Here is a 20,362-nt window from a genome sequence, read left to right on the forward strand (position 1 = left end):
GCAATGCTCAGAGGGCCGTATCGGATGTTGGGAATCAAACCCAGATCAGCTCTGTGCAAAGCAAGTGCCTTCTAAGCCACTGTACTGCTTCTCATCACCAATAACATACAACTTTTAGGGGCTGGAGCCATGGTACAGAGGGTAGGGCGTTTGCATTGCACATGGCGGACCCGGGTTCGATTCCCAGCATCCCATATGGTCCCCTGAGCACTGGCAGGGGTGATTCCTGAATGCAGAGCCAGGAGTAATCCCTGTGCATCGCCAGGTGTGACCCAAAAAGCAAAACAAAAACAAAAACATACAACTTTTTAAAAAAAATTTTTATTAGTGAAACATCATGAGGTACAGTTGTAGATTTATAAATTTTTGGGCTTGGGTTTCAATTATACAATGATCAAACACCCATTCCTCCACCAGTGCCCATTTTCCACCACCATGGGGCCCAGTATCCCTCCCACCCCCATCCCCCCATCCCACCCTGCCTCTGTGGCAGGGCATTCCCTTTTGTTCTCTCTCTCCTTTTGGGTGTTGTGGTTTGCAAAAGAGGCACTGGCTGGCAATCGAAAATCATACAACTTTTAAAAGCCACTATCCTTTCTGGGGCTGGTGGGAGAAGGTAGATTTGGTATGTTTTGGGGGAAAAATGTAGAAAGTTCAGTAGGTCTGTCAATGTTCCCTAGTTTCTTTTTATTTTATCATGGTTCATTTGACCTCTTGTCACATGTAGCAAGTGATGTACATTTTTTTTATATCCTATGTCTTTCAAAAATTGTTCATCTTCTTTTTACTAAGATTATGAAAAAGTTTTAGAACTGGAACCAAATAACTTTGAAGCAACGAATGAACTGAGGAAAATTAATCAGGTAATTTAAAAAACTTGTTATATAACTTAAGTGAATTTCTTACTAACTTTATTGGATGATGCCTTTTTACAGACTTCATAGATCCCTCGTAAAGACTTCCTCCCTAGTTTTAATACATTTTATATAGAGTTCTAGAATTAGAGGTAGGATGATGGTACTTTTAATCATCTTAAAAAATGGGGTTTTTTTTTTTTGCTTTTTTTGGTTCACACCTGGCGGTGCTCAAGGGACTATATAGGATGCTGGGAATCGAACCCAGGTCGGCCGTGTGCAAGGCAAACGCTCTACCCGCTGTGTTATCTCTTCAGCCCCCCCAAAATGGTATTTTTAATCATCTTGAAACATGGTAGTTCAATGGTTTTAAACATCTTTCATCTTTTTTTTGGGTGGGGGGCTGTCACACCCGGCGATGCACAGGGGTTACTCCTGGCTTTGCACTAAGGAATTACTCCTGGTGGTGCTTGGGGGACCACATGGGATGCTGGGAATCGAACCCGTGTCGGATGCATGCAAGGCAAATGCCCTGCCCACTATACTATCAGTCCAGCCCATCTTTCATCATCTTAAAAACTTAATCTGAGATTTTTAGATCTGTAAATGACAGAATTATTTTGGGTATTCCACTGATTTTTTTTTAATGCCTTGTAAATTGGTTTCTATAGTAAACTTATGCATATCTCTTTGATTCTGTAATTTTTAAGTTGCCCCATCTTTATATGTTATACCTTAGCAAGAATGATACTAATTTCTCCGGGCTGGAGCAATAGCACAGCAGGTAGGGCGTTTGCCTTGCATGCAGCCAACATGGCCGACACAGGTTCGATTCCCAACATCCCATATGGTCCCCCGAGCACCGCCAGGAGTAATTCCTGAGTGTATGAGCCAGGAGTAACTCCTGAGCATTGCCGGGTGTCACCCAAAAAGCAAAAAAAAAAAAACAATGATACTAATTTCTTAACAATAAGAAAATAGTTACTATTTAACTATAACATTTGTCAGATGATTTAGTTCCATATTCCTTTCATTTTGCATTAAATTGAAATTATATGCTATCTGTTAAAACTTTGAGGAAAAAAAACAATGACTGGGGAAAATTTGCTTTTCTCCAATAAGTAATATTGCCCTTCCTTATTGCACATAAAATCTGTTAGAAAACATTTAATTTAATTATGATCGTAAACTGTTGTATATCTTGTGTTTTGTCTTAGGTCAGTAATAACTAAATTGGAGGATTTTGTGTTGTTTTAATGACCTGCTTTGCCTTTGAAAATCATTCCAAGAATGGTCGTTGGCTTATTCAATAAGTATAGAAATTCAGTCTAAATCACTGTCACAGTCCCCCCATTGTTCATCGATTTGCTCGAGTGGGCCCAGTAACGTATCCATCGTGAGACTTTGTTGTTACTGTGTTTGGCATGTTGAATACGTCATGGATAGGGTGCCAGGCTTTGCCATGCGGGCGAGATACTCTCTGTAGCTTGCCGGGCTCTCCGAGACGGGTGGAGGAATCGAACTCGGGTCGGCCTTGTTGTCTGTGTGCAAGGCAAACGCCCTACCCGCTGTGCTATCGCTGCAGCCCTCAGTCTAAATATGTGTTGAAAAATAAACATCTAGGTACTGGCTCAGTGGAAAAAGTGCAACCCTTGCATGGGGTGAGTCCTTGGCATGGCAAAAGAAAACAGTATTCACTACAGGTGCATTTCTTTAAATTGAAAGATGCACATTAAATTTATTATTCATATTTTCCCTTTTTAGTAAGTCGAAAGACTTTATGATGGGGGGCCAGGCATCAGATCCAGGGCCTCATTCCTTGCTCAGCGTGGCCTCTACCACCGAGCTACCTCCCCGGTCACAGTAGTAGAAAGACTTGCAATCAGAAATAAATATTACTTGACTTGAAATATGATAGAATTTCTAATATATTTGAGTCACTAGACATTTTTAAATGCTGTTAGGTGTTGTTTTATTTGAGTCGATGCTCTATTTCCTAGGCGTTAACAGCCCAAGAAAATCCTTATCCAAAGGAAGTTGATCCTGTCATTAAGTCCACTGAAGAGAAGAAAAAAAGGAAGAAAAACAGAAAAATCAGCAGACGCTGTCACAGAAAGACCTGGTAATACATAGGGATTCCCGCCTAGCACTTATTTGGCTGAATGCTGACTTAGTTTCTTGCATGATTAGTTTCTGGTTTGGTTTTTGGTTTTTAGTTTTGGGCCCCACCCTGCTGTACTCAGGGCTTCCTCCTGGCTTTGCTCTTAGGTTTTGGGGACCAGAGGTGGTGCTGGGGTTCCAACCCGGGCTGTCTGCATGCCAGGTGAGCGCCCTCCTCACTGTTCTGCCACACCAGCCCCACCAGGTTTCTGTCTTTTCGAGTACTATTTTAAAATTCTTCAATAAGAACTGTAAATTCAACATTCCATACCTCTGGAGTCCATGATTTTTTTTTTGTTTTTTTTTTGCTTTTTGGGTCACACCCGGCGACGCTCAGGGGTTACTCCTGGCTCATGCACTCAGGAATTGCTCCTGGCGGTGCTCAGGGGGCCATATGGGGTGCTGGGAATCGAACCTGTGTCGGCCATGTTGCCTGTGTGCAAGGCAAACACCCTACCTGCTGTGCTATCACTCCAGCCACTGGAGTCTGCGAATTTAAATTTCGAGTAATTGAAAAATTAAGTAAATGGCCCTGGAGCGATAGCACAGCGGTAGGGCGTTTGCCTTTCAAGCAGCCAACATGGTCGACCCGAGTTCGATTCCTCTGCCCCTCTCGGAGAGCCCCGCAAGCTACCGAGAGTATCTCGCCCACACGGCAGAGCCTGGCCAGCTGCCCGTGACATATGCCAAAGACAGTAACAACAAGTCTCACGATGGAGACATTAGTGGGCCCACTCGAGCAAATCGATGAACAATGGGAGGACCGGATAAGTAAATGACCATACAGTTTGGGTTTTTTTTTTTTTTGCTTTTTGGGTCACATGTGGCAATGCATAGGGGTTACTCCTGGTTCATGCACTCAGGAATTACTCCTGGCGGTGCTCAGGGGACCATATGGAATGGTGGGAATCGAATCCGGGTCAGCTGCTTGCAAGGCAAACACCCTACCTGCTGTTCTATCGCTCCAGCACCAACCATACATATTTAAAGAGATTTAAGTTTAGGAAAGAAACTGTTTTTGAGTTTTTAAACATATATACGAATTTAGCATGAAAATAATTTGCAATTCTCTACTTATTTTTATTTTTTGCTTTTTGGGTCACACCCAGCAATGCTCAGGAGTTACGCATGGCTCTGCACTCATGAATTACTCCTGGCAGTGCTCAGGGGACCATATGGGATGCTGGGAATCGAACCCAGGTCAGCCGCATACAAGGCAAACGCCCTACCCTCTGTACCACGGCTCCAGCCCCAGTTGTAATTCTTTTAATGTTTGAAACTTTATTTAAATTTACAAAACTGTGATTGACAAAGTTGTTCATAATACAATTGTTCAGGTATTCATTTTTTAAATTTAATTTTGTTTATTACATTCACGATTCCAACACCTTACCCACCACTATTACACCTTCCAACAACTATTGTTTCCAATTTTCCCAACAAACACCCAAGCCTGCCTCAATAGCAGGCCTTAAATAATTTATTTTGTGTTGATTGTTATGAAGAATTTCTTTAGAAGAAAGCATGTGAAGATTATTGTATCTCAGCCTGGAGCCAGTAAGTCCTCGTATAAGCGATTACTAACCTGTTGTTACAGGTTGGGCCTTGTGTGCTGATATTTTCTGAATCAAGATGGGCTGCCTTCTACTTTCCATCCCATCCAGTGTGGTGTGCCTACATATCAGTGGTGTAGAGTAGATGTCGCTCAGGAATTCTAAAAGTTTGAATGGGTTGGTATAGCTGGAGTTGAATTTTTAACTGGATGATGACTTTGGGGTCCAGAAGAATCTCTGCAGTTTGTTGATCTCTTCCAAGATTTATTTATACATCTTTGGATCGTGGTCAGTTAGTGAGCTTATATGGCGCCAAAGATAGTTCATGGGCGTGACTGCCAGGGGCCTGGAAGAACAGAGAGATGGGGGAGGTGGCCTATTCCCACTCCATGAGAGCCTGGAGATTTTATTCACAAAACCCGCATGCCTGAGTTTTTCAACAGATTCATTCCTGGACGAGGCTTGTCCTGAGCCTGTGGGGTCCAGTGGTGAGCATAGAGGCAATTGGGTTCTGGAGCATTTTGGCAGCCGGGGCTCTTTTTGGGCAAGTGGTGGGTTCAACTGCCCCTCCTCCGGGGTGCCCCAAATGAGACTACCTGGTGTGGGGTCTGCTTCAGGTATTCAATGTTCCGACACTAGTCCAACCACTGTGTGACCTTCGCTTCACCAATGTCCCATCCCCTCCCCAAACCTGTTCCCTTAGCAGATACAAAATTATTTATTTTGCTTGTTACGACCATTGTCTCACAATGGTGTTACTAAAGTCATTTCTAAGGGTTTACTCAACTGTTAGGTGCCAGTTGAGCCTTCTGCTGAATGTTTTCACTCACTGAACTTAGTGGGCTTCTGTGCAACGTTCCCATCTAATTTGCTGTCAATGCTATGAAGTTTGGAGTCACCAGGGGCTGTGAAACTGGGGTGATTCAGCAACTTGCCATCTCTTTGGGATTTGCTGTGGAACTGGGCCATTTATTTGCCAGAGGGATTTGGTTGAAGGCGGGGACTCGGCTTGTCCCCCTCCCAGTAAGGCTCCAGAGATCCCGGCCCGGAGACAGAGCCTATCTCTGAGCCGTATCTCTCTTAAGCTTAATCCTGGAGCTGGGCTGTTTGTATGCTGGAGGATTTGGGTTCACCACTCGTTAAGCTGAGCTTCAGTACCTCGGCCAGCTAGGATATGAAGGCATCTACTGCCCCTATGACCTGGTGCAAGGAAGGTGGGCAGGGCTGCTTCAAGGCTGTGCTGCTGCCTCTTCACGCCCTCGCCACAGCTCCAGGTGCCCCAGACACCCTCTGGGTGTCTTGGGAAACTTAAGCCTAATCCCCCGCCCTGGGGCCTAATGTGAATCACAGTTCTTATATTAAGATTCTTAGTTTTGGGGGGAGCATTGGGTCCGACTCTGGTGCTCAGGTCTCACTGCTGGAGGTGCTCAGGGGACTCTCAGGTGGTGCTGGGGCTTATACCATATGCAAAATAAGCACCTTCATCTCTGTATTTTCTCTAGCCCCGTAATTTTTTTTCGCTCCTGAGGTATCTAGAAAAACTGCGTTGAGATTTCACTTAATCACTTAATCACTTAACTTCCCGTTAGTCGTCGATTTGCTCGAGCGGGCGCCAGTAACGTCTCCATTTGTCCCTGTCGCGTGCTAGTGTAGCCCAATGGCATCTCTTCGCTCCGGGAACATGAAGGGCCTCAAACCGATCGTTCATGATCCTGACGAAGAAGTCTGATCATCTGGTAGGTGGGCGGCCACGCTGTCTTTTGACATCCCATGGAATCCAGTCGGTAACAGCTCTAGTCCAGTGGTCGTCTTTAAATCTCATTACGTGACCAGCCCATCTGATTTTCGACACCTTGGCAAATGAGACAGCGTCCTTGATTCTTGATCGTCGACGGATGTCAGAACTCCGGATTCTTTCTCTCATTTGAGTGAAACGTGATATTCCAAGCATAGCTCTTTCTATTCTTCTTTGGGAGACCTGAATAGCATTCTCATCCTGTTTGCGTAGGGCCCAGGTCTCTGAGGCATATGTTAATGCAGGAAGAACAGTGGAATCAAAGAGATGTGCCCGGAGCTGGAGGTTCTTCGTCCTCTTAGCTATTTCTTCGACGTTCTTGAAGGCGTTCCAAGCCGCTCTCTTCCTCCTGCGCAGCTCGGGTGCCAGGACATTTGTCATGTTGACCTCTCGACCTAGGTACACATAGCTGTTGCATTCGGAGATGGTGGTTCCATTGAGAGCGAATGGGGCGTCAGGAACAAGGCTGTTTCTCATAAACATTGTCTTTGTAAGATTCAGCTGTAGTCCTACCTTTCCACACTCATGGTCAAAGTCGGCCAGCATTTGTGCCGCTTGGCTGATGTTTGGTGTTATTAAAACAATGTCATCAGCAAAGCGGAGGTGGTGTAGTTGCCGACCATCTATCTTCACTCCCATTCCTTCCCATTCCAGTCGTCGCATGATGTTCTCGAGGGTGGCACTGAAGAGTTTCGGTGAAATGGTATCACCCTGCCGCACCCCTCTCTTGACATCAACGATCACATCTTTGTAGAATGGTGAGATCCTGGTAGTGAATCCGCAATACAGCTCACGGTGGATCCTGATGTATTGGGCTTGAATGCCTTGATTGGCTAGGGCTTCAATGACCGCTTCCGTTTCAACAGAATCAAAGGCCTTCTTTAAATCAATGAACGTTAAACAGAGCGGCATCTTGAACTCCCGAGAAACCTCAATGAGCTTGGTTATCGTGTGGATGTGGTCGATGGTGCTGAATCCTTTGCGGAACCCGGCTTGCTCGCATGGTTGTCCTTCATCTAGTGTTCTGCCAATCCTATTTAGGATGACTCGAGTGAACAACTTGTAGATGACAGACAGTAGGCAGATGGGGCAATAGTTGCCAATGTCATGGATGTCTCCCTTCTTGAACAGTAGTACGGTCTTGCTGGTTTTCCATTGGGGCGGAACCTTGCATTCAGACAGGTAGCGAGTGAAGAGCCGAGCCAGTGTATTGATGAGTACTGATGGCAGGTTCTTCAGGTGTTCAGGTCTGACCTTGTCTGGGCCAGGTGCTGTTTGTTTCTTTACCGACGAAATGGCGTGTCGGATTTCAGAAGGGAGAACCTTGGGAACGACATATCCATCCTGTGGAATTTGATATGTCGGCAAGTGGACATGGCTATCGAAGAGATTTGAGTAGAAGTCATTGATAATCTTCTCCATTGCCGTTCTGGAGGATGTGATGGATCCATCAGGACGTCAGAGGGCAGTCATCTTGGTCTTGTAGTTGGCGAAGTCCATCGAGGACCTGATGGTACAAGCGCGAATGATCAAGTACGACATCATTGGTCTGACCGAGACAAGAAGGCACGAATCTCACCATGCCGTTTTTGACACTGGAGAAGAGTTGTTCCTCGGAACATGCGATAAAAGAGGTGTTGGAGGCGTCGGTGTCCTTGTCAACACAAACTTGGCCAAGAGCATTGATTCATTCGAATGCCTAACAATCCGAATCGGACGTTTACATTTGAATAGATGTGGCTCACTGCCTGCGGTTTCTATCTTCGTTGTCTACGCACCAACATCTCATTATGATGAAAGAGAAATCGAGAAGTTCTACATGGAGCTAGAGAAGTTCTATAAAGAAGACCACACCTTCTACAAGATCATTGTGGGTGATTTTAATGCCAAGATAGGACCGAGAAGATCAGCTGAAGAACTTCACATCGGGACCCATGGCCTAGAATGGAACGAACAGGGTGAGAGACTGTCTGAGTTCATCATGTCGACCAAGACTATTCATGGTAACTCACAGTTCCAGAAGGCAGAATCTAAACGATGGACATGGGAGTCTCCTGGTGGACAATTCCACAACTAAATAGACCACATCATATTCAGTCGACGGTTTTGCCTGACTGATGTCGCTGTTGTCCGAAAATTTTGAACGGGATCGGACCACTGTCTCCTTCGTGCAAAATTCTACTTCACAGAGCGGGGAGAAAGGGCTGCAAAGTTCAAAAAGAGAACTCCAAGAATGACCACCAACTGGGAACTCTTTGGTACTATTGCGGCAACATGGGAAGATGCCATTGTTGACAACATTGACGAGGAATACGATTGACTGGTTCAGTACCTCCATGAATGTGCGAGGAATGCCAAGAGAGAGATAGCCACAAAAAATCGGCTATCTTCGAAAACTCTTGAGCTAATTCACCAGCGTGGTTTGGCGCATGCCTCAGGCAACCGCAAGCTAACGTCCGAGCTCACAAAGCAGTGCAGAGATGCGATCAAGGAAGACCTCAAAGAGAGAAGAGCAGAAGTACTGGTAGATGCGGCAGAAGCCGGGAAAGAGTTGAGATTTAATTTAGTAAAAATTAGTTGACTTCCGCCCTCCCCACTCTGGAAAGAAAGATGGCAGCCGCATGGGAGCCTTGTGGAGAGCAGGTATGAGCCGGGGGTGTGGGGGCGACTAAAACCTCATGGGCCGGGGGGGGGGGGGGCGTTCTGGCCCGTCCTTCACGCCCTACTGAGGTCACCAGTTGTCCCCCAAGAGCGGCTCTCCGGCACGGCCACGACTCCAGAGCACAGAAACCAATCTCTTAATCATCTGACTTTCGGTAGAAATACTTCCAGGGTTAATAAGTAAAATAGCAGAAATCCAAAACCAAATCATTTAATTTTTGAACCCAGCTGTAGAAAGCAAATCATTTCACAACGCTTTTTCAGCATGTCTGATTTGGGGGGGGGGATAAACTCTAAATAATAATGGTGCATCTTTTATCGAAACAATGAATCTAGTCAAAGTAGATAGAGTGTTAACTAGAATTCATCTGCCTGACAGACATTGGGGGGCGTGGGAGGTGGGGTTTTATTGGGGTTCTTCGTGGTAAAAAATAAGTATTGGTAAAGAGAAATGTGTTTGATATTTGCATGACTGAGACCTAAACCTGAAAGCTTTGTAACTTTTTCCCACAGTGATTCAATAAATAAATAAATTATAAAAAAATTAGTTGAAAATGAGTTGAGATTTAATTTAGCTTTTCAGGGATGCACAGAGGATTCCTAATACATTCTATGGAATGATTGTTGGTTGTGATGTCTCTGTGACAGAGGCCACTGAGATAGTACAAGAACTGAGGCACATGGCTTGTGTGTGGTCATCCCTGGTTCCGTCTCTGGTGATAACCTGGTTCAAGCCTTGCTGGGTGTGGCCCTGGAGACCCCCAGCATCACCTGGGTGGTCTACGTAGTCCTCAGCACCATAGGACCCAAGCAGCAGCAGTCTCAGGCCTTCACATTAATCCCCCAGCCCAGTTTGTGGAGCAACTCAGGGAGGGTACCCGCCTTCCCCAAATGTTACGGTCAGATCAGGGTGTACAGCCCAGAGGTGGAACATATGCTGCCCATTCTGGAACTGTTGCTTTCACATGGATTATTGAAGCTGTGAAGTACTGTGATAGCTTCTTGTTTAACTTTAATAGTGTCTCTAACAATGTTATTTGCACTGATGGAAGAATGCCTGGGGGGACCGGAGAAATAGCGCAGGGGATAAGGTGTTTTGTGGTTCAATCCCTAGCACCACATTTGATCCCCTGACCTTTACCAGGAGCGATCCCTGAGCAGAGAGCCAAGAGTCAGCCCTGAGCACCTGCCAAGTTATAGCCCCAAACTAAAGTCACAGACAATAAAAATAATTTTGGGGGCTGGATAGTCTGGGGGGGAGGGTGAGGCACTTGCCTTGTATGTGGCTGACTGGTTTAATCCGTGGTTGGTATGCCATTGGTCCCCTAATACTGGTCTCCAAGTCACTACCAAGAGTGTCCTCTAAGGGGCCAGAGGGATACCACAGCGCGTGGGGCATTTGCCTTGCATGTGGCCGACCAGGGTTTGATCCCCGGCATCCCATATGGTCCCCAAGCACTGCGAGGAGTAATTTCTGAGTACAGAGCCAGGAGTAACCCCTTAGCATTGCCAGGTGTGACCCAAAAAAAGCCCCTATCAGCCCCCAAAATAGTGTCTCCTGAGTATTGATACCCATCAATATTGGCTCCAATCTCTTCTAACAATGTAATGATTAATGTTGTATGTTAATATAGTAGTAGTCTTTTAAAAAAATTAATTAGGAACTGAATTATTAGGAATCACAGTAGAACTTATTAATAATGAGTATCCTTGTGTTTTTTAAGATTTGGATTTGACTACACTCTTTGTTGCATATAAAAACATTTTTTCCCTTTATTCTTTTCTCCACAATTACAGGGAAATATATTTTTCTAAGAGGGAAAATATGAAAGAGCAATTGAGTGCTATGCTCAAGGAATGGCAGCAGATGGCGCCAATGCTCTTCTTCCTGCTAATAGAGCGATGGCCTATCTGAAGATTCGAAAGTAAGTATTGGTTCCACTTAGCTGCTTTTCAGAATGAAAACCAAGTTTTATCTAACCGAAAAGCTATAAATTACTCCTGTTGTGGTTGAGAGAGAGAAAGGTAAGTGTGTGTTTGTACTAAGGACTTAGTACATAGTGAAGGGTAGTTCTCTATAACATGTGCCCCCCTTTTAGTAGTCTGGTACTAGACATTTTAATTGTGTTTTGTTTTGGGGCCACATCCAGAAGTACTTAGGGCGCTCTCCTGTTCCGTACTCAGAAGTCACTGCTGGCAGGCTCCAGGGACCACATGGGATGTTGGGGATTGAAACCCAGTTGACCACCTGCAAACCAAACACCTGCCCGCTGTACTATAACTTTGTCCGCCCCCACTCCCCATTTTAATAGTTTCAGTAGTTTTGTATGTCTTGGACATTCACGATCACGATCACGACCATCCTGTTGTTCGTCGATTGCCTCGAGCAGGCCCTAGTAACGTCTCCTTCGTCCTAGCCCTGAGATTTTTTAAAAAAAGTGCCATATTCAAGGCTCTTTCAGGGTTAGGAGAATGAGACCCATCATTGTTACTGGTATTTGGCATATTGGGTATACTACGGGGAGTTTGCCAGACTCTGACGTGTGGGCAGGTTATATTCGATAGCCTGCCAGTTTGTCCAAAGTAGGAATGAGATGATAAGAATTCGTGGCCATGCGCTTCCGGGAGCTGAGTGTGGAGAGTGATCCCAGCATGGCCTTGACTGGGGCCCGGAGGTCTTCAGCTGTTGGGCCCTGGTGGAGACAGTCAGGCACAGGGTAGGAGACTCTGCCTTGTTCTCTCCCAGGAGCTGAGTGTGATAATCTCTGGATCCTGGCCGTTGTTGGGGTTACACGGCAGTTGGTGGGTGTAACTGTCTGGCTACTGGCAGGTCCAGTCCCAAACCATGCAGACTTGGAGATCTCAGCCCCGGGTCCCACACACCTGGGTTCCTCTGCCAGTTCTTTTATGCGTGAGGCTCATCCAAGTGTGTGGAGAGCGGTCCCAGCATGGCCTTGGCTGGGGCCCGGAGGTCTTCAGCTGTTGGGCCCTGGTGGAGACAGTCAGGCACAGGGTAGGAGACTCTGCCTTGTTCTCTCCCAGGAGCTGAGTGTGATAATCTCTGGATCCTGGCCGTTGTTGGGGTTACACGGCAGTTGGTGGGTGTAACTGTCTAGCTACTGGCAGGTCCAGTCCCAAACCATGCAGGCTTGGAGTCCCACACACCTGGCCTCCTCTGCCAGTTCTTTTATGCGTGAGGCTCATCCAAGTGTGTGGAGAGCGGTCCCAGCATGGCCTTGGCTGGGGCCCGGAGGTCTTCAGCTGTTGGGCCCTGGTGGAGACAGTCAGGCACAGGGTAGGAGACTCTGCCTTGTTCTCTCCCAGGAGCTGAGTGTGATAATCTCTGGATCCTGGCCGTTGTTGGGGTTACATGGCAGTTGGCGGGTGTAACTGTTTAACTACTGGCAGGTCCAGTCCCAAACCGTGCAGGCTTGGAGATCTCAGCCCCGGGTCCCACACACCTGGGTTCCTCTGCCAGTTCTTTTATGTGTGAGGCTCATCCAAGTGTGTGGAGAGTGGTCCCAGCAGGGCCTTGGCTGGGGCCCGGAGGTCTTCAGCTGTTGGGCCCTGGTGGAGACAGTCAGGCACAGGGTAGAAGACTGTGCCTTGTTCGCTCCCGGGAGCTGAGTGTGATAATCTCTTGGACATTGGTGATTTTAAAATAGTTTTTAGCAGCAGAACCTTTAGGCAAGTAGTCAATGGAGAAGTGTCACCGTCATACTTGTCTGGCTGGAGGCATCGCTGTCTTGATGCACTTGGTCACGTGTGCATTGAAAGCTCGGCCCTGTGGCTTCAGCGTTTGCTCAGGAATTTCAAGCTAGACGGTAGCATAATATCTGTTTTGGTTTTGACTTTTGGTTTGGGGGCCAAACCCTGTGCTCCACAGGGATTTCTCTTTGCTCGGTGCCCAGGGCTTGCTCTTCCTGGTACTTCGGGGATGTGCAGTGCCTGGGGCTGGACCTGAGACTTTCATCTGCTTGTACTCCAGCCTTTGAGCTGTCTCCACAGGAACTGTCTTCTAGGTCTTTGTGTATCTTGTAATGATGCTTCACATAGTAGTGACCAAAAACTAAAGGGCCATAAGCCATGGTGTTTAAGTTAACAACAACAACAACAATAACCTAAAGGAAAAGGGATGTAGCTCACCGGTAGAGCCTTGCATATATGAAGCCCTTCATTCAATTCCCAGTATTAGAAAAAATGTGTGGTTTCTGGGGGGATGAAACAGAGGAAATCAAAAAAAGTTAACCTGGTAGTGCTCAGGGAAAAGTACTGATTCCGACTCAGGAATTACTCCTGGAGGTGCTCAGGGCACCATTGGGGTGCTAGGGATGGAATCTGGCTCAGCTGTGTGCAAGGCAAACGGCCTATCTGCTGTCCTCTCTCTCCAGCCCTCACCCCCATATATTATAAATAGGCACTCTAAGCTATTTGTTGTGCTATTATCCGTTGGCCGCATGGCATACCTTTCTCAGAACAATATTTTTCTTTATTATATAAAATTGTATGTAATACATAGTTTCTAACAATATATCTAGGATTACAAAAAAATCAAGTTACACTGAAGTAGAGTTATAAAGAATATTAAGATTCTGGTATAGTGCTATGTACTATTCCCCCTCGCCCCCCGCCTTCCCATATTATGAAATGGGAAGTTTCTACTAAGCAGGCTAAAGCTAAAATAAAGCTAAAAATCTCTTTTAAATCAGGACAGTAAATGTTGGGGTGATTGTTAGCATATGTTCTCCAGTTCATTGACTAATGGAGGCAATAGGGAATGCCCAAAGGCAACTTAGGTAGGTGATTGTGTAAACAGTGACAAGCTCTGACCTCATTCTTGAACCTGAGTCTGCTCGGGTCAGAGCTGCTCAGAGTTGGCCAGCTGTGTGGCTGAGTGTCTCCAGGCGGGAACTCTGCAGTCAGATACAACAGCAGGTTCAGTGACTTTGGGAATTCTGAAATGGTGATGTACATCAAGAATATTCTCGGTCACCTTTCACAATTGTAAAGTGGTCTAAAAATATTTTTTAATTAGGGACAGTCCTAATTAACTACCATGGTTTTGTCTATATTTGCAATTGAAACAAAGTTTGTGTGAAGGTTAGTGAAAATTAAGGCTGTAGTTTTTCCCACTCAAGTTTTCAGATCTCTCAAATGACCTGTCAGGTTGGGAATCCTTAGCTTGTCCTGAAAGTACATTTGGTTGTATATTTAACCATAGACATTATTTTGATTAGGGTAGAGATCACTGCATGTCTTCCTATCCTAGTTTCTGAAAATATTGACTTGCTATTTAAGAACCGTGTGTTGGTTTGAAATTTTCAGATCTTAATTTTGACTAATACTAAGAATAATGTCTCAGATAAGAAATTGTTTTCATTTATGAGTTTCAGGAAAGGGTAAGGAATAAAGAGTTGAGGGGCCAGAGCGATGGCACAGCGGGGAGGACCCTTGCCTTGGGGACGGCTTACCTGGGTTTGATCCTCACTGCCAGGAGTAATTCCGGAGTGCAGAGCCACGGGTGATCCCTAAGTGCTGCTGAGTGTGGCCTGGAAACCAAAAGAAAGGGGAAAAAGGAAAGAAAGAAAGAGTGCAGAGGCTGGGAGGTGGCTCAGAGGGCGAAACACGCTCTACCTCTCTGGTGGCACGAGGTTTCCTACCAGGAGTACCCCTTGAGCACTGAACTGGGAGTCCCTGAACACTGCTGAGTGGGGTTTTTTATTGGGGGGGGGTATCACACCTGGTGAAGCTCAGGGTTTAGTCCTGGCTCTGCGTTTGGGAATTCTCCAGGTGCCACTCAGGGACCCTGTGGATCCCAGGGATAGAACCTGGGTCGGCCACGTGTAAGGCAAGCGCCTTACCCACTATACAATATCTCTGACCCAAAATTCAAAAGTTTTACAGACTGCTTTTGCTTAGATGTTGCATTCTAGAAGTGAATAGTTGTTTTATTAAAAAACAGTTGCCAATTAGCCATTGCCGGTGCAGTATGTAAATGTTGCATTGAGTATTGGAAGGCAGTAAGTAGACTGCTGGCTTTGGTATTCTTGTGTCCTTCCCGTTTCATCATCATCCTCTTCCCTAGCCGTGTCATTTCAAGATTGGACGAGTGAAAAATTTGAACAGCGTGGGCTGGAGAAGGGAGATAATAGTACAGGGGTTAGGGTGCTGCTTTCTCTGCACCCCAGCTTGATCCCAGGCACCATCAATGTTGCCTTGAGCAGCAGCATCAGTCGGCCTGGAGTAAAACTAAAATCGGCCTGTGTGGTCCAACTCCCCACCCTCCCCAACCCCGAAATGATTAAAAAGTAGTCTTTCCTTCATTCACAGGTAATTGAAATGATATGCATGATTTTCACATAAAAATGTTTTCTATTACTTTGCTGCAGTTGGTGTGTTTATTTGATGAGCAGTTTCCCCTGCTGGTTATTTTTAATAGGTATGAAGAAGCCGAAAAAGATTGCACGCAAGCTATTTCTTTAGATGGCTCATATTCTAAAGCTTTTGCCAGAAGAGGAACTGCAAGAACATTTTTGGGCAAGTTAATTGAAGCCAAGGAAGGTATGACTTTTATAACAATTGTCATTCATCCTCAGGGAACCCCCAAATTACGGAAAAAAGACATTTACAGAGCTTTTCCACAGTTCAAAGGTAAAGAACTTGAACCTGGAAAAGTGCCCTTTCTTTCAGCTTAGGACACGAATATGTTTGTAGATTTAAAAAAATACAGTTTTCATAAGAAGCTAGTAATATGCAGTTGAGTCTGACTAATATAAATTAAAATTAGTGAAAAAATCTGATTTTAGGTGAGAAAGAAATTAAGTAAATGGTAGGAATGAAAAGAACAAAAATAGTAGTGAGAGATGGAAAATAATGTGAATCAGTAATAATTTTTCTTTTTTATTCTTAGAGATAGTTAGGATCCACTTTTAGAAATCAGATTGTCGGGGATGGAGCAATAGTACAGCGGGTAGGGCGTTTGCCTCGCATGCGGTGGACCTGGGTTCGATTCCTAGCATCTCATATGGTCCCCTGAGTACCACCAAGAGTAATTCCTGAGTGCAAAGCCAGGAGTAAGCCCTGTGCATCGCCGGGTGTGACTCAAAAGCCAAAAAAAAAAAAGAAAGAAAGAAAGAAATCAGATTGTCCATATCTGTCCATATCTGTCAGACTCAGTTTGCTTTTGCGATAGCACAGCGGGTAGGGCGTTTGCCTTGCACGCAGCCAACATGGCCGACCCGAGTTCGATTCCTCCGCCCCTCTTGGAGAGCCCAGCAAGCTACTGAGAGTATTCGATATGCCAGACACAGTAACAACAAAGTCTCCAATGGAGACGTTACTGGGCCCGCTCGAGCAAATGGATGATCAACGGGAGGGCCTTTGTCAATTATGTTTTCTTTTTTATTTCTGCTCCTTCGTTTCATCTGTCTTCAGGTTGAACTTGCTGTCTTTCTAAGTTCTTGACATAAATACCTAAATATGTGAATTTTAGCCTTTTTTTCTGATGTATACCAGTAAATGTGGCATGTCCTCTCCAGGCCTGGATTCAGTTGGGACCCATGTATTTTTATTGTGGTTAATTTTACATAACACAAAATTGACCATTTTGGCCATTTCTAAGTGTACAGTTCAGTGGTATTAGGTATATTTACACTATTGAGCAAATTTTTAAGATTATTGATTGTCGGGGCTGGAGCGATAGCACAGCGGGTAGGGCATTTGCCTTGCACGCAGCCAACCCGGGTTCAATTCCCAGCATCCTATATGGTCCCCTGAGCACCGCCAGGAGTAATTCCTGAGTGCAGAGCCAGGAGTAACCCCTGTGCATTGCTGGGTGTGACCCCCCCCAAGAAAGATTATTGATTGTTGAGGCAGTTTTTCCCTCTCAGAGAGCCCAGCAAGCTACCGAGAGAATCCCGCCCGCATGGCAGAGCCTGGAAAGCTACCCCTGGCGTCTTCGATATGCCAAAAACAGTAACAATAACGGGTCTCATTCCCCTGACCCTGAAAGTTCCTCCAATATGACAGCGTTGGGAAAGACGAGTAAGGAGAGGCTGCTAAAATCTCAGGGCTGGGACGAATAGATATGTTACTGGCGCCGGCTCAAGTAAATTGATGAACAGTGGGGTGACAGTGACAGTGATTGTGATTAATTATTGAGAAGCTGTAACAACTCCACACCCAGAATGTTTTCATCACACCGTCTGAAGACTATTCCTGTATCTAAGCCCTCGCTTCTAAAATTGTTGGTTGTGACCCCTGTAGGAGTTGCAAGCAGTTTTTAAAATGAAATTTTAAACCAAATTTCTTGTGCTTTATTATCAGTAAATTTTTGATTTATATACCTGTGGTCATGTAGAAACTTCTCAGATGCTAAGGGTTCACAAGTGGAAAAAGTTAAAAAAAATAAAACCCAATGTAAGCAGTAATTCTTCTCTCTTTTCTCCTTTCAGCCCTGAAAATCATTCTGTTTTCTGTCTCTAGGAATTTGACTGTTCTTGGTATCATAAGTATATGGAGAGAGAGAGAGAGAGCAAATTATACAACATTTGTTCTTTTGTGGCTGCCTGGCTTCTGTACTAAGCATAGTGTCTTCAGTATTCATTCATATAACCATAGATCAGAACTTAATTTTTTTAAGACTGAGTAATATTCTATTATATGGAATTTTCATAGATTCTATCTTACGCTTGGTGAGTTACTTTGTAATTTGTGGGAGTTTTATAAAGTCATAACTTTATGTTATGTTATGTTAAGGCATTCAACACTCCAATACCAGTCCAGCCACCATTGTTATAATAGAGGGCCTTAAGTGACTTTTAACACTAAATTTAAATATTGATACATATTTTCTAATTTTGGGCTGGAGAGATAGCACAGTGAGTAGGGCGTTTGCCTTGCATGCAGCCAACCCGGCCGACCCGGGTTCGATTCCTCCACCCTTCTCGGAGAGCCCGGCAAGCTACCGAGAGTATCTCGCCCGCATGGCAAAGCCTGGCAAGCTCCCCGTGACATATTTGATATGCCAAACACAGTAACAAGCCTCACAATGTTACTGGGCCCGCTCGAGCAAATCGATGAACAATGGGGTGACAGTGACAGTGATTTTCTGATTTTCTAATTTTAAAGGAATTTGAAGCTATTGTACTTTTTATAATTGTTTTTTATTTTGTGACTATTTGAAATTAGAGTTTTAGTGTTATAGCCATTTATCATGTGTAGGGTTATATCTAAATTAGTGCTGTAGGCAAAAATCTAGTGTAGGCATAATTATTCTTGAAATTCTACATTGCCTGGGATGAGAGAGATGGCTTAAGGCTTATGCCTTACTTGCAAGCGTTCTGGATTAAGTCCCTGGCACAGGTGATTCCCTGAGCCCAGCAACTGGATTCGTCCCTGAGTACAGCCAGGTGTGGCCCAAAAAACAAACACACAGTACAGGTTATTGTTTATGGCATAAATAGAGGCAGGTTGTTTATTTATTGGTGTTTTTTGTTTTGTTTTCTCTTTTGGTGCTTAACTGCAAAGAGGAGCGGGCATGAATTTAGTGGTTTGTTTTGTTCTGAACTTTAAAGTTGTAGTAATTCAAAGCACATACGTATGTGACTGTTAACTTCTAACTTTTATGTATCGTATGTGAATTTTGAACTATAAAGCACATAGGAAAAACAACAACTAACACATCAAGTAATTGTGAAGCCATTATTTAAAAAATTACTAATCCAGGCCAAACTTTTATGGCATTAACTCTCCAGACGTGTGTGTCCTGCACAACCCATGACCGTGTCAGATCTGTGTGCCCCTCACAACTTACTATCCTGTCCTGCCCCAGAGGGGTCTGATAGGTTTTATGCATTGATGGTGATTAAGAATTACAATTTTAGAAGAGAGTCAGAGCAGATGTACTCATCAAACTCTTACAAAGGAAGAAGGTGTTTTTACAAAGTATAATTGTAGAAGTTTCCTTAATTTGATACCTTTCCGTGTCCCTTGTTTTGGGTCTGGGGGTGAGGGGGTCATACCCTGTGGTGCTCAGGGCTTATTCCTGGGTCTGCACTCAGAAATCACTCCTGGCGGTGCGTGAGGGACCATATGGGATGCTGGGGATCTAACCCAGGACAGCTGCATGTAAGGTGGCTTACCCATTGTAACACCTTACCCATTGTACTATTCACTCTTTTCAGTAGTTTTGTTGTTTATTCTTGAATTTTTGTGTGTTTGTTTTTTGGCTACCCAGGAGCGATAGCACACCGTCGGGCATTTGCCTTGCATGTGACCAACCTGGGTTCGGTTTCTCTGTCTCTCTTGGAGAGCCCAGCAAGCTGTCGAGAGCCTCCCACCTGCACGATAGAGCCTGACTACCCATGGCGTATTCGAAATGCCAAACACAGTAACAACAAGTCTCACAATAGAGGCGTTACTGGTGCCCGCTTGAGCAAATTGATGAACAATGATACAGCAGTGCTGACGTGCTATAGTGTTTTTTTGGGCTACACCCAAGCGGTACTTATGGCTCTGGCAGGCTTGGGGGACCATATGAGATGCTAGAAATTGAACGTGGGTTGGCTGCATTCAAGACAAGCATCTTATCTACTATACTGTTTTTCTGGTCACCAATTCTTGGCTTTTTAAAAATGATAATATTTGGTTTTTATCATAAGTTATACTCATCAAGACCCTGAACGATTGGCTTGAGGCTCTTTGTGTTCCTAGAACGAACAGATGCCATTGGGCTACACGAGCACGGGTCAGGGACAAATGGAGACGTTACTGGCGCTCGCTTGAGCAAATCAATGATTAATGGGAAGTCAAGTGATCAAGTGATACTCTTTTTTTTTGTGCCAATAAAGCACTTTAAAAAAAAATTTTTTTTTTAATTAGTGAAACACCATGAGGTACAGTTGTAGATTTACAATTTTTTGTGCTTGGGTTTCGATTATACAATGATCAGATACCCATCCCTCCACCAGTGCCCATTTTCCACCACCATGGATAATATCCCCCCCACCCCCATCCCCCCATTCCCCCCTGCCTCTGTGGCAGGGCAATCCCCTGTGTTCTCTCTCTCCTTTTGGGTGTTGTGGTCTGCAAAAGAGGCATTGAGTGGCAAACATGTTCAGTCCATAGTCTACTTTCGACATGCATCTCCCCTCCTGGGAGGATCCTCCAAACACCCTTTATTTGGTGCTCCCAATAATATTGCCTGTTAGAAATGAGGCTTTTTAGTTTTTCTTCTTTAAATGGCAACATACATCCATTCTTGGTCAGTCCTTTTTGTTTTTGTGTTTGGACCGTACCCGGCAGCATTCAGGGCTTCCTCTTGGCTCGGTGGTCAGGGA

General features: G+C 44.9%; 1 pseudogene; it reads left to right on the plus strand.

Annotated features, from left to right (window-relative positions):
* The window catches only part of LOC130040707 (RNA polymerase II-associated protein 3-like), a 30,969-nt pseudogene extending 13,454 nt beyond the window's left edge, over positions 1–17,515 (plus strand).
* Positions 17,516–20,362: the final 2,847 nt, after the last annotated feature.

Source organism: Sorex fumeus, unplaced genomic scaffold (assembly GCF_029834395.1).
Source record: "Sorex fumeus unplaced genomic scaffold, SorFum_2.1 ptg000095l, whole genome shotgun sequence".
Lineage (NCBI taxonomy): Eukaryota > Metazoa > Chordata > Mammalia > Eulipotyphla > Soricidae > Sorex > Sorex fumeus.